Consider the following 20,788-nt stretch of genomic DNA (forward strand, 5'->3'; position numbering starts at 1 on the left):
ACAAGGAGAACTTTGGTCCCCAGCCCAATAGATCTTGGTGAGGGTTCATACCTCCAGCGGCACCTGCACTGTCTCCCCTAATACGTGACTTCTAACCTAATCCCCAGCTTCCCAGACTTCAGCTCAGTGAGATGGTTATGTGTTTGCCTTTCCTACCCAGCAATGAAGTCCAAGTGAGCCTGGTTCAAAGCTCCACCTCCCTTGCTGGGCCATAGAGTTGTTCTGATGATGGAAAAGTTATTTTTTAGATTCTTAATATGGTGCAAGATAGGAGTTGGCTGCTGTCATCATCATTATTTCTATCATCATCATCATCATCATCATCATCTCACAGCTCTCGTGTTATTATAGTGGGGTTATTTTTAGTTCTTTCTTGTTTTATTCTATTGCATTCTAACCTTAAAATGTTGACCTTTTGTTTCAAATTTTGGGGTGGAGTATACTTTAAAAAGATAGCCTAATGCCTTGTTTCTCAGGCTCCACAAAATTATGTCCTAATTTTGTTTCTTAATATTTTATTATTTCACAAGAAATCAGCCTTATCTCTTCACTTGAGAAATATTCATCAATGCTTTCAAATAAGGACATGGATGGATGCTGCACACAGCTTTCACTTGATATTAAATGTTTTCTCAAAGAAGTGAGCAAAGTACAAGTAGTAAAAGTAGTCAATAAGTGAAATAATTATGACTAAAATTTTTTCTGTTGCTTAAGTAACAAAGAAATCTAATCCTGCAATTGTGGAGGAGAGCTAGTTGTTGAAGAAATAGTTAGCAAGTTGATAGGAGAAGCCAGAAGGAAGTTCCCCTCTTAAAGGTAGAATGCACACACGTTTAACTTTTTGAAGAAAATAATACCCAATGCTTGAACTGGAGTATAGTCTGCTCTATCTTTGTATTATTTAACTGCTATTTAATATAGAACTTGAACAGCTTAACATAAAATTATGTCCTATGTGGATGGGTGCCAGTTTCATGCACTGGTTAATTGCATCATCTTTGAATTCAGAGAGCCATAGGTGCTACTAGTTCCACTATTGTCTTTATCCATTTTCTTTCATTATTTTTCCCCTTATATTTTATTCACCTTGATTCTTAAGGTACATGCTCGATACAGTTTTCTTCTGTCTCTATTGTTTTTTTGAATGAATATATTTAGTTACAACTTTTGTGACAGATGTTTTTATAGAGGTTTTTACTCTTCTTGTTTCCTCCAAATCTCTTATTTTTTCTTCTACATTTTCCATCTCTTTGTCCCTTTCTGGTGTTTTCTTTAAGAGTCCTTCCACCTTATTTTCTAGCTCTTTTGTTTGTTTTGGTTGTGCCACACTGCTATTTAATCCATCTATTGAGTGTTTATTTTAATTAATATGTATCCATATACCCAGTATCTCCAACTGATTTATCCCTATAGCTGCTTCATGTATTTACTATTTTAATATCCCCCTTCATATTTTGCATTTATTTATCAAGTTAATTTTAAATTCTTGTTCTGTCTTGTCCTTTTATTCTAATTCAACTGGTTTGGTTATTCCATTTGTGTTTTGTTTTTCTTTTTCTTTCACAATGCTTTTGATCGTTGAATGTCTATTTTTGCTGGGAGAGTAGTACAGGGATGTCAGCTTTTGAAAGCTGCTGAGGGCCTGTGCCTTTCTGGGGAGGGGAAGGGATAGGGCACAACTGCAGATGTCTGTGCCCCCATTCCCACCAGAGGAATCTGAATCTCAGACCTCAGTGAAATTCTCTGTACCCATATTGCTCCTTTCCAGGAGCTGCCTTCCGCAATGTAATCTCCTGCCCACAGGCTGATGTTTGAAGGGCAATAGGGAAGAAAGATACTGAGGGTCTGGACTATCTCGCTGGACCCATGCTTATCCCTGCTCCTCTTTGTCCGGGCTCCAACACCCACAGTGTTACACTACACCAACACCTCTAACTGACACTGGTATGATTCTGCTGTTTTTTCACATGGCATTAGAGACAGGGCACAACATGCTCAACGCAGGGCATATAGGTCGACAACTGATTTTCAAGAGTCTCCATGGATTTCCTGCTTATATCAATGGTGCAAAAGAGAAAGACTTTCTGTTTTGCTTTTATTAATCTTCATAATAAATAGGATGGCCAATTCCCTATATCAAGTTAATTTTAATCTAATAATTTATGAAAATCTTTCCTCAAATATTAGTATGAAGAGATTTTTTAAAAGAATACAGTTTGCATTATATTCAGAACAAGTACAGGGTAAGAATAATAGAACATGAGTGGTACAATAAGGCAAGGCAAGTTTCCTTCACATCTCTGGCTTTTCTTTTGCATTTCCTTTTGATAGTTTTTTTCTCCATCTTTAAATGTCCAGTTTCACTCTTCCCACTCTATACTTTTTACCCCAGATGGATTCAGTCATTACATACCTTTACTTATTTTCTATAATTTTTGTCTTATAAATGTGTTTCTTCAGCCCAGGATAATTATCTAAACATGAGCCCATATACACAACTGCCTATTGAATAACTGTCTTTGCAGATGACTCTGGACTAGCTTCTTGGACAGGCAACCTGTGCAGTCACAAGGGCCCAGCGATGGTTGAATGCTCTGCTGCCTTCACCTTGAAATTAAAACAAGGACCCTGCAAATGATATAGCCAGTTCTGGTCTCAAAGTAATGTTAAACAAAACATGCTCACATTAACTCCCTCCCTCAAGCATTTCTTTTTCATTGACCCCTGGATCAGTGAAGGGCAGCCTTTCACCCAGCTGTCCTTGCCAGAGACCCAGGGCTAAACCTACTTGACCCCTGCCTATTCCTCACACCACAGACCACCAATCTTCAAGGAGCCTGAATGTTAATTCCTTAGCATCTCTAGACATCTACTTCTTTCTAATCTATATGCTACCACCTACATCAATTGACCATCTTCTCTTGTCTGCCCTCTTGCAGTAACTCCATCTTCCCACCTACACTTCCTGTGCTGTGTCCCTCTCCCACACATTCCTTTCCCTGGAGAACATGATCACTGGTCTTCCAACACCAAGAGGTTTACAATCTATGGGGAATATAGAAAAAAAAGAAACCTGTAAAATGGGTTAGACCAACATACATGCTAATAAACAATTAAGTTGTATGCTGTAGGACACTTGAACGAAGGCATCCTAATTTTGAGTGATGGAGGAGAGGGGTCAGGTAAGGGTTTTCATTTTAATATTATAAAGTTGTGATATATTAATTTTAAAAGATGCTTTAAATATTTGATTTAAATACTTTTTCTGCTCAAAACAAAATAATATGTCTAATCCTGGTTTTTTATTGGTAATTAATTTTGCAGCCTTGATACCAATTGCCAATGCATCCCCTTTCTCCCTATAATTCATCCTTAATTGTTGCGGGATTTTTCTTTCTGAAACAGATTATGTCACTTTCCTGCTTAAATGCTCCACAGGGAGTACATGATGAAGTCTATCCTCTTTAGAATAGCAGGTACGGTTTTTCATCACTGGGTCCAGCCTCTCTTCTAGCCTCATTCCCAACCCCCTTTCTGTCTTTCCATGCACGCTCCCCATCAACCACTGCATATGATTGGACAACGCCCTGCCCATTCCCATGGGTCTACTCTCTTTGGGCTGTTCCCCAGCCTGCAGAGTTCTTCATACCTTTGCTTATCTGGCAAGCACTTACCATTTTTTAATTTCTTACCCTTTTACCATAATTCCTCTCTGCATTTCTCTTAGCAATTCCTTGACTCCTCAATCCTCCACCCCAGGCGATAAATGGCTCTAGTAGTTACATACATAGCACTACTATAGTATTTATTACACTATATATTGTCAATTTTGAGGTATACTTCTTTTTACATTTAACATCTCAGAAATCAGAATGGGTCTTATAATCGCAAAAATGTTATTTGGCATAATTTATTTCTTAGTGTCACATAAAATAATGGTGCATCTTATAGTTGATGGCATCTTAGATTAGATGAAATATGATAGTTCTTTATTATGAGTCTGCCTCTACTTCTAGACTGTGGATCACTTGCTTATATACTGCAATACTCTAAATCGCATGATGCACAATATGTATGTATTCCATAAATAAAAATATTCTCTAATTGAGTGAGTGGTACATGCACTAAAGCCCAGAAAATAGAAGAAATGTTAAAAGACAGTGTAATTTTGATTGGTGAATTCTGAATAAGTTCTGTGGCTTGTACTGATGACTGTTTCTTATCTTTAATATTGCACTATAATTGTGTAAAATGTTATCATTGGAGGAACATGGGATCTATCTAAAATATATTTTTCATCTTCCTGTGGACCCAGCATTATTTATAATCTAAAGCCTTTTGTTAGGAATAAATCCAGAGAAATCCATTCAGAAAACAATATAGTTTTGACACCATGGTAGACTGAAGTCAGAGTGACCCTCCAGATTTCTTGCTGGTAAGGAATTTTGCAGACCTGATCCCATATCCACCTTGTTCATGTAACTGGTTAACAGAATTCATTGGGTGCCTGTTCAAAACCTCTGGGTGTTAAAAGACATTCCTCTGCCTCTTTTCTGTGCCACTCAAACAATGAAAAGTCCTAACATCACTTTTTATCCAAAAAAGTCGTCTAATCTCAGTAGTCAAATGCACAGTCTGTGTAATAGTTAAAATTCCAAATCTCACGTAATGTTAAAGCTCTGCCTGCCGGTTGGGTTTACTGCAGTAAAGAGGGCTGATGACTGTTTTCTGGTTACTCAGCTTCTACTCACATCCCTTGCCCTCTCCTCCTTGGGTACTTCAGGATGTTCTAGGTTGGTTGGTGGGGGAGGCAGATCAGGTAATAGGTAGGAGCAAAGTCTACACTTGACTGGCGCCATGGCAAATAGACAATGGGTTCTTCTGGGACTGGAGGGGTTTTAGAGCCAACACTCTCCAGACTTTGCACATGAGCAAACCTGACTCTCCTCCTCAGAGACACCTTAGTGTGTTTCCCAGGTTGGGAGATTCCTGGTAGTTCTCTTGGCAAGGGTGAGGTCTCTGCTGAATGCTAACTGCAGTGAGCCCTGAGTGCAACTCAGTTCCTCTCTCTGCTCTGCTGCCTTAGGTTGCTATCACAGCCTCTTGCCTGGGAGGCCTCTGCAGGTTCCACCCCAGCCCCAAACATCAGGAACACTATCAATCTCCTCAATCTTACAACTCTGCCTCCTGTAAGAACACGTACAAAGAAGAAAAGGCCCTCCTTTGCCCATGTTGGGAGTAGGAAAATGGGGAAAATGCCACACCATTCCAACCATTTCCAAAGTTAGTAGCTTCTTCACTTTCCAACTTTGACACTTTCATATATTTGAAGAAGCTGTTTGCTGAGGCTTATGAAATTAGTGGTGCACCAGCTCCTTGACAAGTCCTGCTGTCCCACTGTACCTGCCATCCGTGGCCTAGGGCCTCAGCCTAAATAGAGGAAGAAACACCACCTTGTTTGCAGCCACTTCATTCATTTGTTTTATGACACAAGAGTATGAAGATCAAGTATGAAGATCAAGTCTGAATATCAAGATATCCTATCACAAACAGCAATGTCCTTTCCAGACAAGGGCTTTTTTTAAAAAAATTAGCAATTTAAAAAGACCAGTTTCTTTAAGTTTGTTTCCAAATCACGTCATGTATTCATTTAGGATACTTAATCATTTTATCATGTTCAAGAACAACTATATTTCTGTTAAATAGAACATGAGGAGTGAGGAAACTTCAATTGTAAATAAAATAAGATTGAATCAAATAGAATTAACAATGTATATATGCACATATATGATATATAAATTATTTCTGTATTTTAGCTGGCATTATACTTTAAGCACGTTTATTAAAAAGAATATACCTTCAACAGTGATATTTCATCAGTATTTCTAAATTTGAGATGTAAATACTAAACATTTTTTTATGTAAAATAAAATCTACACACATTGTTGATGAGTTTCAGATCTAATTCTCTCAAGATAATAAGCATTATATGTATATGAGCACGTGTGTGTGTATATATATATAATGAATAGACCTTGCTTCTAATGTGTATTGAATTTTTGAGATACCTTTCTGAAGTGGTTTTGTGTAATTTTGATGATCTTGTTTAATAAGGCATTTAAAAACAAAACAACAAATCTGAATTAAATATCCACTCTTTAAAGTCTAAGTCAAAGGCTATACACATGGAAGGCTGAAAAATAACCAGCTTTTAAATTCTGTCCTTTCAACAATACAACTGCACTTTCAAATGTGCTTTGTTGTTTTCTTTTAATTCACTAAAATTAATCTTATAGATGTAGATGCCAGATTTGCATTAATTAAAACTCTACTGTAGAAGCCAGGCTTAATTGCAATCAAATTTGCTTAATTATGCATGGCGAGAGATTCCCAAACGAGAAAGGTTTTAGTAAGGATTTTGGTTTTTTGCATTGACAAAATAAATTGAAATTGTCATTTTTTTGTGTTTTATGTAACACTTGTAAATAATTTGTGGAGCACCTTAAGTCTTCTATGTAAAGCAATGTTATTGCTTAAGTAATTATAACAATCTGCATTTTTCATTGTTAATTGTGGGTGTCAGACTCATTAATTTTAATTTAGAGACTGTAATGAAATTAAGAAAATTTTATGCTGATCTGCTGAAACTTGTCTTACAGGAAGTTGTTTAATACAACTAAAGTTTGAAAAAGTCAAGGCTCATTTTTGTAATTTGTATTTCAACCAATATAATCATTCCTCAACAGTTTTTCAGTAAAATCTGGTTTTGATACAAACCCAGATCAACTTTATGAATAATTTTGGTTTTTAAAAATCACTTGATGTTTCAGTAAAGCAGTAATTAAATTTAAATGTAATTTAGAATTATACCTTTGGTTAAATAAAATCTTCCAACATTAGAATATAGTTTCAATTCTATATTATCTGTTTTCTATAGGAAGTTATGTTATTGGGAGGGAAAAAAGACAGACATAACCAAAATTAATTTAATCATTCTTAGATCAATGGATTATCAGTGCTATTTAATTCACATTTAATCTGAATCATTGTAATTATTTTGTCTCAGATATCTGTCATACACCCATAGCTTTAAATACATCTGTAATCTTACTTAAATTTTAAATATGAATTTAAAACAAATTAATTCATTTGGAGATTAGTAAAGCATACATTTTAAATAAATAAGTAAATGAAAAGGAAAAATAATAGATCATTTTTATTTTCATGTTAAGATGTTACACTTTGCTCTTGAAGCCTGTTTAAACTTTAAGTGGCAAAATTATTAATATAAAAACATAATGGAAACATAAAGTATCTTTCATGCTTATTTAGTAGCAATTCAATTCTTAAGGAAATTAGCTAAAAAGCCTTCACCTCAATTATTATTCATCCAATTAAAAATTCCAAAACAATTACTATAATTCTGCTTAAAACTAAGCATGAAAGTTCGGTAGTCAAACACACTTAGAATTGTTGACTGTCTCGGCTAACCTTTAATTACAGGTCTTTTTAAATCAAGTTACTCTGAAGAGGTAAATAAATCACAAGGGTCTTGGCAGTGCTTCACTGCATGAAATTCTCCACAACAAGGTACTGGTGGGTCAAAACTTTTTCCTGTTAACTCAATAGGAGACATAATAGAGATAAGAAACGCCTAGGCAAGGCCCCCAAATCCTCAAATTGTTACCAAGTACTTCAAGATGTTTTCCCATAACTCATAAACAATGAGAAAAAGACAGTGTGGCCCAATGTTTAGAAAACTGATACTGAAAATCCAGAAGAACATTTTTTCACCCGAGACTTTAGTTCAAGGACTACTTTTGCATTTTATTTACCCTGACAAAAGCCTTAAAATCTATTCATCTTCTATTTCTTCACAAAACATTTGATCCTTATTCCATTTTTTACATTCTTAATTTGAACCAATATTTTTTTGTTTGTTAATCCTCACCTGAGGATATTTTTTCCATTGTTTTTCAGAGAGTGGAAGGGAGGGAGGGAGAGAGGGACACATTGACTGTTTACCTCCTACATGCACCCCAACCAGGGCCGGGGAGCGAACCTGCAACCCAGGTATGTACCCTTGACCTGGAATGGAACCTGAGACCCTTTGTGCCTGGGCTGGTGCTCTAACAATTGAGACACACTGGACAAGGCAATTCTAACCAATTTTTACTAGCCCCTGAAGAACCAGTAGACTACTATGCCAAACTAATTTTCTATGGGTTTCTGTGCCTGTGTTTAGGATATTATAAAAGACTTCTTCATTGAGATGCATTCAGAATGAATAAGGAAGATTTAATATTCTATTATTTTTCAAAGCCCAGGTATAGTTATATCAGTGTACTAACTAAATTTGTTTTCTGATGTTCCTTACTCTTTAGAATAATTTTCTCTCTTAGTTATGCTTTTGTCTCTATTCATATTTAAATCTTCATGTTTTTAGTTTGCTTTCTTATTAGGAAGTCACTTCTTCACTCTGTTACCTTCCTTCTCACTCTGTTTCTAATTCTTAAGTACTTTTTCCAGCCATATTTTTACCCCTTCCGGTCACTCTTTGTTGCCCATATTCTCTATTCTATTCTCTGTCCCATTTCATCCTGTCCTCTCTGCCCCTGGTTTCACCCAGAGATGCTATTATGGTGATTGATTTACACAGTGAAGAACATTCCATAGGTATCATATTGCTATACAACATACACATCCCATACAACAATAAATCTAAAAATAACTAGCAAAAGGAGACATTTAAGTTGAGAGTTAAAAGTGCTAACAGGGTCAACTGGTACAGTCATTGTGTGGATGGTGGTTTCACTGCCTTGGAGACAAATGGGCAAAAGCCAGTGGAGCTGGGCACTCATGATGAAATCAGTAATAAATCAGACACAGAGTATAAGCATGAATCAAATTACTATACTCAAATAAGAGCTAGGCACAGACTTGAAAGGAAAATATGTCATTTCCTTCCCTTTCCCACCATCTGACTTCTATCCATCTTTTGTCTCTCTTACTTGATGCCTGTCTTTCTTACCCCGCCTTTATTTTTGTTTCTCTTTTCTATAGTTTTCTAAAGAAACAAGATTTATAGCCTAATCCTGAAATGTTGATGTTTTTTATTAAATATGATCTGATGCGTTAAGACCCGATTTCAGTTTTCTAAAGAGTCAGGTGTGTATATCTCATAACATTTGTATATCTCAAGACATGAAAGCCTGTTCACAATTCAGAAATGAACAGACATAACATCCAAAAATAATCTGTAATCTTCATATGAACTCTAATAAGACTCTATCACTTAGGAAAAGATGTCACTTTTTTGTTCTCTTCTCTTCTGTTCCTAGACTCACATTTTTTTAATTGTTCTTTCAATCATTCAATAACCACCCTCTACTCAGATGTAGCCACAAGTACATCTGTGTTAAACCACTTATGAAATATATTAAGCACAACCTCAAAAAGTGCAATAGAAATATTGATTGGGTAGAAACAATAACACCAGACAGAATGAACTAGCTGTTCCCTTAAATGGGCCACTCATTTTAGGCCAAAACCCAGGTTGGTTTTAGAAAAGATGAAGTAAAACAAATGCAGATTTTTCCAACTTCTGAGCTTTTCCTTAAGCACTTAATTTTTTTTCCTTTTTATTATTAATTTAAATATAAGAAAAAGTAGAGAGAACAGAAAAGTCAGATTAGAGAAAAGGCATAAGGAAAGCATTGCTTATACATTGCTAGTAGTTTCTTTCTTCTATGTCTGATATGTTTATTTGCAATAAAAAGCCATATTCCCAGTACTATCTCTGTATTTTGATTAATAATACATTAGCAATTGGTGGATAGACAAGCAGAGAGGAATTGTAACTATTCCATGTCCTCCATGTAGTTTCTTTCTTTTCTGGAAAATGTCATCTGCAAAGCACGCTGCCCTTTTACACTATTTATAATGAACATCCTAATATATAAAAACCCAGAGGCTGTCACAGCCTAAACGACCGGACGAACGACCGAACAGCAACCTGGTGGTGGGAGGGAGCTGTGGGCCTCGGCCGGCCGGCCAGGGCGGGCGCAGCAATGGGAGTCAGTCTGGGTACCAGTCGGCGTGGTGGGAGGGAGCTCTGGGCCCCCAGCCAGGGTGCGGCAGTGGGAGGGAGCTATTATTGTAACAGATCTATTATTGGAGCTACCTTTGGAAATACTGTATCTATAGATAATATTAAAAATATATCTAAATGTGCGATTCTTTGTCCAAAAAATGAGCACGTTCAAAAATTAAATGAAGAAATTTTGGATGTACTCAATGGGGATTTTCACACATATTTGAGTGTTGATTCCATTGATTCAACAAATAATGCTGAAAAGGGAAATTTTCCCATAGAATTTCTTAATAGTATTACTCCTTCAGGAATGCTGTGTCATAAATTAAAATTGAAAGTGAGTGCAATCATCATGCTACTAAGAAATCTTAATAGTAAATGGGGTCTTTGTAATGGTACCAGATTTATTATCAAAAGATTGTGACCGAACATTATCAAAGCTGAAGTATTAACACAGTGGTTCTCAACCTCCCTAATGCCGTGACCCTTTAATATAGTTCCTCATGTTGTGGTGACCCCCAATTTCGTTGTTACAAATTGAACATAATTAAAGCATAGTGATTAATCCACAAAAACAATATGTAATTATATATGTGTTTTCTGATGGTCTTAGGCGACCCCTGTGAAAGGGTCGTTCAACCCCCAAAGGGGTTGTGACCCACAGGTTTAGAACCGCTGTGTTAACAGGATCTGCAACAGGAAAGATTGTTCTGATTCCAAGAATTGATTTTTCCCCTTCTGACACTGGCCTCCCATTTAAATTAATTTGACAACAGTTTCCCGTGATGCCAGCATTTGCGATGACTATTAATAAATCACAAGGACAAACTCTAGACAGAGTAGGAATATTCCTACCTGAACCCATTTTCACACATGGTCAGTTATATGTTGTTTTCTCTCGAGTTCGAAGAGTGTGTGATGTTAAAGTTAAAGTTGTAAATACTTGATCACAAGGAAAATTAGTCAAGCACTCTGAAAGTGTTTTCACTCTTAATGTGGTATACAGGGAGATATTAAAATAAGTTTAATCAATTTATCAGTCATTGTTTGTATCAGTGTTGTTTTTACATCATGTTTTTATATTATGTCTTTGTTGTTGTTATATCATGTTGTGATTGTTTATTTTTTAATAAACTAGAGGCCTGTTGCATGAAAAGATTCGTGCAATAGGCCTTCCCTTCCCCTGGCTGCCGGCACCGGTTTTCCTCCGGCACCCGGGACCCAGGCCTTCGCTCCAGCCGGAGCCACCTTCAGTCTTCGCTCTGCCGCTTCGCATCTATGTATGCAAATTAACCGCCATCTTTGTTGGTGGTTAATTTGCATATCTCCCTGGTTAGCCAATGGGAGGTGTAGCAAAGGTATGGTCAATTACCATGTTTGTCTATTATTAGATAGGATTTATATATTATTTTCATATACATTTTACTAATTTCTTTCATCTCTGACACTTCTATTATTGAGAAAGGGCAAATAGAAATATTAAAATATTTCCTCTAATTAATTCCCTTTTAATGTGTACAAATTTCGTGCACCGGGCCACTAGTTTTTCTATAATATCTGTCTCAGGAAGATGTAAGGTATGAATAATGTGTGGTTGATATGAAACCATCAGCTGCATAATGCTGGAGGAGGAAAATATCTTAACGGAGCAAGCTGAGGGGGACATGTCACTGCATTTAAAGCAGTTAGGAGGGGAAAAGATGTGGCCCAATAGGCAGACCTTTCTTGCACCTCCTTCTAGGGAGAGACTGGAAATAAAACTAAATTGAGGTCCAGCTGAGGAGGAGACTTATATCAAGCAAGGTCAGAAAACACCTGGAGAGCATAGGAAGGCCGAGGTCACAAGAGGGGCTGACCCAGCTTCCAAGGGTGACTTCCAAGAGTGAAGAGGGAATGCTGAGCTACCTGAGGGTTATTTCCCTAGAACATCGAGACTTGGAACCTAGGCTGGGCTCCAAGCCGAGAGCAGCAGAACCAAGAACAGCAGCCCACATAATATCCAGCCATGAAAGGCGGCAGGGCTTCTGGTCACTGGGGAGACAGGAGAGACTGGAGCTGGTCGGAGGTAAAACCTCAGTTTTTGTGTATGTGTGTGTGTAGGAGTTCCGGGGGGGGGGGGGGCTTTAAAACCCAGAGCACAGGATTTTTGTTTGCAGCTACTCCCTGAGGCTTTGGTGCAGAGAGGGCTGTGAGGACTCACGCTGCCCAAGGAGAGGCTGGGAAGGGAAGCATTGGGGAGAGACATGGAAAAGCAGCAGCGAGGAAACCTGCCTTCAGTCATAACGTCCCACCCGCACCGTTCCCAAACCAAAACGGCCATTTTTCCTGAGAGGCACATGCCCCTCCCAGAAGCCAAGCTCAGCAAAAGGAAAAACCCCTCCCTCAGTGATACAGCCCACCCCACCCTCAGAGCCCTGCCCGCCACACCCTGCATCTTGACCTTTGAGGAGGAGACAGTGGCAGAGTCTAGGACTATGGGTTTGAATAGTCTCAAGGAGCATCAGTGGCTGGCTTGGGGGTGAGGCAGTACACCCCACTACTTCAAGAACATGACTGGTGCTTCCCCCTCACGGGAGAACAGATAGAAACTCCAGGTTTCCAGCTGGTCCCACTGAACTGCATAGAAGCTCTCCACCCAGCTGGGCAGGGAAATATTTCAGAGGAGTAGCTCTGGGTCAGGGACACACACCCACCACTTTCCCTGGAATCTGAACAGCATCTCCCCATCACTGGAGACCCAGAGGTCTAGACTCCCAATTCTGCCTAAAGGCCTTTCAGAAACAGACTTTTGAGTGATGAGCTTGACCACTGACTGGCAGGTGAAGGCGGGCAAAGGCAGAGGTTGGGGAACCTGGAGAAGTTTGTTGACCCCTCCTGGGCCCTGTACTGCTAACAAACCAGCCTTAGAGTACAGCTTGACCCCTCCTATGTGCTACCAAGTCCTGTGGAGACAGACACAAACTCTGGATCACTTGAAGCTTCAAACAGGTTTCTGAGAGCCAAAGGAGGACAGCTTCTGACAGTGGTTAGCACCTAAGTACCTCCCAGAAGCCAATAATGGGCAGACAAAGCAGTCAACCACAAGAATAGCAGGGCCCAGAGGGAGCTCCCAGAAGGCACTGCACTCTGCTGAGATACATGACACCTCACCGTTTTTTCTTCTGTTTCTTTTTTTCCCATTTTCTTTATCTTCATTATTTTCTTCTTTATTAATTTTTTGTTATTTTAGTCTCTATTTTTTCTTTCACATATCTATTTTTTTTCCTTCTATTTGCTTATTCTATTTTTTTCTTTCTTTTTTTCTTTTGCTTGCTTTCTCATCTTTTTTCTTTTTCTTATTTTTGGTCTATATGTTTTCTCCTCTATTTTCCTTTTCAGGTTATTTTCTTCCTCTTTTCTTTTATACCTTTTCCCTTTCCCTGTTCTTTATTCTTATTTTCTTTATTTAATTTCTGCTCAATCATATAGGTTTTTCTTCCCCTGTTGTTTTCTCCTCATATTTTTTCTTTTCTTTTATCATTCTTTTCTCTTTCCTAATTATCTCTACTTTTGTGTTTGCTTCTGTTCTGTTTAAGGGTTTTGTGTTGTTTTGGTTTGTTGTGTTGTGTTTTGTTCTATCAGCACCTCCACAACAGCTTGCACAACATGGGTGGAGGTGAACCTCACAATTAGACAGCCTGAGAGATTTCAGCCACTAGTGAAACAACAACATTCAAGACCCAATTACAACAGAACCCAAGTAACTCACACAAGGGACATTCCTAGAGTACCCAGCTAAGGAGATATAAGAGACTTCACCACTTGGTTAAGCAAAATAATTACTATATAAGGCCACCCCACAAAGACTGGGAGGCATAGAAATTTGCTCTAATACATAGAAATAAATACAAAGGGATAGCAAAAATGGAGAGGCAAAGACTCAACTACCAGATGAAAGAGAAGGAGAAATCACCAGAAAAGGAACTAAATAAAATGGAGGCAAGCAATTTGTCAGATAGGAATTCAAAGTAATGGCTATAAGGGTGCTCAAACAACTTAGTAATAACTACAGGCAATGTGAGAGCTACACCAGCATGAAAAAAGAGGTAGAAACTATAAATAAGAATCAATTGGAAATGAAGAATGACAGCTGAAATAAAGAATAACCTGGAAAGAATAAATAGCAGACTAGAAGAAGCAGAGGACCAAATCAGCAAATTAAAAGACAAGGTAGAAAAAAATACCAATTCAGAGCAGCAATTGGAAAAAAAATAATAAATAGGAGTAGACGTTAAGGGAGCTTTGGGACAACATGAAAGATAGCAACATTCACATCATAGGGGTACCAGAGGAGAAGAATCTGAGCAAGGCATAGAAAACCTGTTTGAAGAAATAATGACAGAAAACTTCTTAAAAGCTGCAAGAGAGAGACAGAAGTTACCTACAAGGAAGCTCCCATTAGACTGTCAGTTGATTTCTCAATAGAAACACTCAGGCCAGAAGAGAGTGGCATGAAGTATACAAAGCATTGAAAAGCAAGGTACTGAATACAAGACTACTCTATCCATCAAGGTTATCCTTCAAAATGGAAGGTGAAATAAAGAGCTTTGTAGACAAAATAAATAAATAAATAGCTAAAGGAATTTACTGCTACCAAACCAGCACTGCAAGAAATATGACCTGGCCAGTTTTGATAGTGGTTACAGTGTCAGCCTGTGGACAGCAGGGTTTTGGGTTCGATTCCTGCTCGAGGGCATATACACTGGTTGCAGGCCCAATTATGGCCTTGGTCAGGGTGCAAATTGGAGGCAACCAATCAATGGGTCTCTCACACACCAATGTTTTTCTCTTTCTTTCTCCCTGCCACCTCCCTCCTCTACACTCTCTCTAAAAAAAAAAAAAAATCACCCTGAAGAGAAGAAGTATCTGGCTGACAGGACTTCCAGAGAGCCCCTCCTTCCATCCTACCTCTTGCTCTGTGGGAAGATATGGCACACTGATTATGATGCCACCAGACTCCACACCAGGGGATGGGGCAGTTCCCATGGGTGATGCAATAATTCCCAAAAGGAAACCTGAGCACTGTAAATAAGAAAGAATGGTGCCTTAGCTGGTTTGGCTCAGTGGATAGAGTGTAAGCTTGTGGACTGAAGGGTCTTGGGTTTGATTCCAGTCAAGGGCATATGCCCAGGTTGCAGGCTGGATCCCGGGGTGGGGGTGGGGGAGGGAGGGTCATGTAGGAGGCAGCCAATCAATGATTTTCTCTCATCATTGATGTTTCTAGCTCTACCTTCCTCCCTGAAATCAATAAAAAATTTATTTTTTAAAAAAAGAAAGAATGGCTGTTGGAAAGGCAAAATAACAAGTGATTACTGCACACCATTATCTTCTTTTTCTATATAAATCTATTAATAATCATTGAAAGTATGAGAAAACAGCAGACTTTTATGAATACAGCAAGCAATCAGTTGGATTATTATCTCTGTTTTCTTTAAGCTTCTTCCATCTTGAATAACTCCATAACTAAAATTGCTATCCTGCTCTCCACAGGAGTGAATACTCCTCTGTGCAGACTTTCTCACCTCTGCCTGGTCCTCTTCAGTGTCCCTGGAGTACCCTGCACCCAACACAGTTTGCTCATTATATTAGCCCTTGAAAACATGGCATCCCGAACAAGCGATACTATGGAAATAGTCTGTGCAACATTATATCACTCATCACTGTGTTTCTTTTTTAACAAAAAAATTCAATATTTAAAACTTAAAAGAAAAAAAGAACAGGCTAGGAATATGTCCTTAACACAAGACATTTTTAAGCATGAATTGCAATTCATAATTATAGTACTTCATATTTGTAAAGTAGATAACCCCTTTATTTGATTGTCAGATCAACCATGTAAGCTTGCCATTATATTCCCTGATACACAAATGAAGAAAAAGAGACAGAGAAATTAAGCAATTTGCTCAAGAATATGCTAAGAGTAAACAACAGAGCAGGATTCAACTCTAATTTTATGAAAAGTCAAAGTTTTTTCATAAAAAATCAAGAGAAGATCAATGGGGTGGACGAAGCACCACTTGAGGTACTTATTCAAAATCATGCATTATATTCATTAATTCAATCATACTTATTGAGCCTACTATGTTCCAGACACTAGTCTAAGTACTGATCATATGCCAGTAAACAGTGGTAAACAAACCCCTTTCCTGTGGAACTTATATTTCAGTGGTAGAAGATGAATGAATAAATGAACAGAATATATATTATGGTAAGTGAATGATGAGTGATATACATAAAAAGACCAAGAGGAGACTAGGGAATGTTCAGTGGGTGGCTTCTGTGGGGGTAACAATTTTAAATAAATCAGTCCAAGAAGCTCCCACTGAGAATGTAGCATTTAAATAATGGACTGAGAAAGGGAAAATGATTCACACCCTTATCTGAGGAAGGGCATCATTGGCAGTGGGAATAGCAGGTACAAGGTCCCAAGCAGGCATGTTGTAAAATATTTGAGCAATAGAAAAAGCTGGTGTGGCAGAATCAAAGTGAGAAAGTGGAGTCTGAAGAGCTGAGATCAGAAATGTAACTGGGCATTAGATTATGTGTATTACAAATATACCATTGCAATAATTTTGGCTTTGACTCTGAGTGGAATCAGAAGTGCTAAAGGGACTTCTCTGAGAGTGAAAGAACTTAATTTTTTTTTAAAGGACCACCTCTGGTTGCTGTTGTGCAAATAATAGAGACTGCAGTGGAGTTAGGGCAAACTTAGGGGAAACTTTGGAGGCCACTACATTCATCCAGAACAGAGACAATGGTGACTCAGATCGGGACAGGAACATAGAAGGCATTGAGAAATGGTCATATTCTAACTCTATTTTGAAGGCAATGCTACAGGATTTGCTGTTAGTTCTAAGGTGCTGTATGAGAAAAAAGTTGAGCATGACTTCATTCAGAAGTAGGTGGAGTTCAGCCGGTGTGGCTCAGTGGTAGAGTGTCAACCTATGAACCAGGAGGTCATGGTTTGATTCCTGGTCAGGGCACATACCCGGTTTGTGGGTTAGATCCCTAGTGGCGGGGGCAGGAGGTAGGGGTGGAAAGGGGGATGGTTGCAGGAGCTAGCCAATCAATGATCCTCTTTCATCATCGATGTTTCTATCTCTTTCTCCCTCTCCCTTCCTCTCTTAAATCAATAAAAATATATTAAATACATATAAAACAATTTTTAAAAAGAAGTAGGTGGGGCCAGTTGTAGTAAATTGGGAAATTGGTGCTTAAAAAAAGTCAAGTTTGAGAATCTTATTAGATGACTAAGTATAGATGTTACAAAGGCAGTTTAACTTCAGTAGATAGTTCTGATTAAAAAATATATTTGGTTCCATACAAATCTGATGATTTATACTGTTTCTTTAAAGAATGAGATTGGGGTTTTGATGGAGACTGCATTGAATCTGTATATTTCTTTGGGTAATATGGCTATTTTAACTATTTTGATTCTTCCAATCCATGAACACTGGGTATTTTTCAATTTTGTTATGTCATTTTCAATCTCTGTTAATAATGCTTTGTAGTTCTCAATATATAGGGCTTTCATATTCTTTGTTAAGGTTATTTCTAGGTGTTTTATTCTTTTGGCTGCAATTGCAAAAGAAATTTTTAAATTTATTTTTCTGAAATTTCCTTGTTAGTATACAGGAAGGCACTGGACTTTTTCACATTGGCTTTGTATCCTACAACATGACCATATTTGTTTATTGTTTCTAATAGTTTTGGGGTCAAGATTTTAGGGTTTTCTATATGCAGAATCATGTTATCTACAAAAAGTGACACTTTTAGTTCTTCCTTCCCAATTTGGATGCCTTTTCTTCCTTTCTCTCGTCTTATTGCTCTGGCTAGAACTTCCAGACTATGTTGAATCAGAGTAGTGAGAGTGGACCTCCTTGTCTTGTTCCTGATTTTAGAGAAAAAGTTTTTAGTTTTTCACAATTGAGTATAATATTGTCTGAGGGTTTATCATATATGGCCTTCCATTCCTATTTTATTTAATGTTTTAATTATAAATGGATGTTGTATCTTATCAAATGTTTTTTTCTGCGTCTATTGATAAGATCCTATGATTTTTATCCTTTCTTTTGATGAACCATCCTTTTGCCCCTAGAATGAACCCACTTGATCATGAAGTATTATCTTTTTGATGTATTGTATTTGATTTGCTAGTATTTTGTTTAGGATTTTTGCTCCTATATTCATCAGATATATGGGTCAGTAGTTTCCTTTTTTTGTGTATTATCCTTGCCAGGTTTTGGTATCAGGGTTATGTTGGCCTCATAAAATGTGTTAGGAAGTTATGTCTCTTCTTCAATTTTTTTTAAAGACCCCAAATAGCCAAAGCAATCCTCATAAGAAAAAAGAACAAAGCTGAAGGCATCACACTATCTGACTTCAAGTTATACTACAGAGCTATGCTAATCAAAACAGCATGGTATTGACAGAAAAACCAGATACACAAATCAATGGAACATAATTGAGAGTTCAGATATAAAACCATATGTATATGGGCAGATAATTTTTGACAAAGGAGTCAGAAACACACAATGGAGTAAATAAAGCCTCCTCAATAAATGGTGCTGAAAAAATTGGAAAATCACATGCAAAAGAATGAAATTAGATTACAGTTTTTCCCCATGTACAAAATAATTCAAAATGGATCAAAGACCTATATATAAGATCTGAAACACTTAATTACATAAAAAAATCATAGGTAGAGATCATTTTATGACCTTGCTCCAAAGGCAAGGAAAGTAAAGGCAAAAATAAATGAGTGGGACTATATCAAACTAAAAGGCTTCTGTATAGTAAAATAAACCAACAACAAAACAAAGAGGCAGCCAACCAAATGGGAGATGATATTTGCAAACAATAGCTCCAACAAAGATTATATATATATCCAAAATATATATCCAAAGGACTCATAAAACAACACCAAACAAACAAACAGCCCAATAAAAAATGGACCAAAACCTTTCTCAAGAAGACATACAAACAGCCAACAGATATATGAAAAGTTGTTCAACCACATTAGCAATTAGGGAATGCAAATCAAAACTGCAATAAGAAACCATCTCACAGCTGTTAGAGTGGCTATTATCAACAAGACAAGTAATAACAACTGTTGGAGAGGTTTTGTAGGGAAGAGAACCCTCATTCACTGATGGTGGGAATGTAGACTGGTTCAGCCACTAGGGAAAACAGTCTTGCAATTCCTCAAAAAATTAAGATTGACCTACCATAAAAAAGATAATAAAGATCAGAGCAGAAATAAATGACATAGAGACCAAAAAAAAAATACAAAAGATCAATGAAACCAAGGGCTGGTTCTTTGAAAGGATAAACAACATTGATGAATCTCTAGCCACGCTCACCAAGAAGCAAAGAGAGGGGACCAAATGAACAAAATCAGAAATGAAAGAGGCAAAATTACAACAGACCCCACAGAAATACAAAAGATTGTAAAAAATATAATGAACAACTCTAGTCTAACAAACTAAACAACCTAGAGGAAATGGACATATTCCTGGGGGGGGGGGAAGACCTTTCAAAACTCAATCAAGAAGAATGAAAAAAATATCAACAGGCCAATAACTAAGGAGGAAATTGAAGCAGTCATCAAAAACATCAAAAAGCTTCCAGCAAACAAAAGCCCAGGGCCAGACAGCTTCACAAGAGAGTTTTACTAAACATTTAAAGAACTAAAACCTATCCTTCTCAGACTCTTCCAAAAAATTCAAGAGGAAGGCACACTTCCAAGCTCTTTCTATGAAGTCAACATTACCCTAATCCCAAAACCAGATAAAGACACCACAAATAAAGAGAATTACAGACCAATATCCCTGATGAACATAGATGCTAAAATCCTCAACAAATTCTAGCAATCGGATCCAGCATTACATTAGAAAGATCATACACTGTGACCAAGTGGGCTTTATCTCAGGGATGGAAGGCTGGTACAATATCAGCAAATCAATAAATGTGATACATCATATAAACAAGTTGAGAGACAAAAAATCACATAATCATATCAATTGATGAAGAAAAGGCATTTGACAAAATCCACCACCCTTTCCTGATAAAAACTCTCAGCAAAGTGGGAATAGAGCGATCATACCTCAACATAATAAAAGCCTTATATGACAAACCTACAGCCAACATCATACTAAATGGGCAAAAACTAAAACCATTTCCTCTAAGAACAGGAACAAGACAGGGATGACCACTATTACCACTGACAAAATACTGGAAGTTCTAGCCATAGCAATCAGACAAGAAGAAGAAATAAAAGGCATCCAAATTGGAAAAGAAGAAGTAAAATTGTCATTATTCACAGATGACATGATATTGTACATAGAAAACCCTAAAGACTCCATCAAAAAACTACTAGAACCAATAAATGAATTTGGCAATGTAGCAGGATACAAAATTAACACTCAGAAATCTATGGCTTTTTATACACCAATAATGAACTCACAAAAAGAGAAACAAAAAAAAAATCCCATTTACCATTTCAACAAAAAAATTAAGATACCTAGGAATAAATTTAACCAAGGAGGTAAGGGACCTATACTCAGAAAATTACAGGACGCTGAAAAAAGAGATAGAAGACATAAACAAATGGAAGAATATACCATGTTCATGGAATTAGAAGAATCAACATCATAA

This window comes from Myotis lucifugus, unplaced genomic scaffold, assembly GCF_000147115.1.
Source record: "Myotis lucifugus unplaced genomic scaffold, Myoluc2.0 scaffold_177, whole genome shotgun sequence".
NCBI classification, from domain to species: Eukaryota; Metazoa; Chordata; class Mammalia; order Chiroptera; family Vespertilionidae; genus Myotis; species Myotis lucifugus.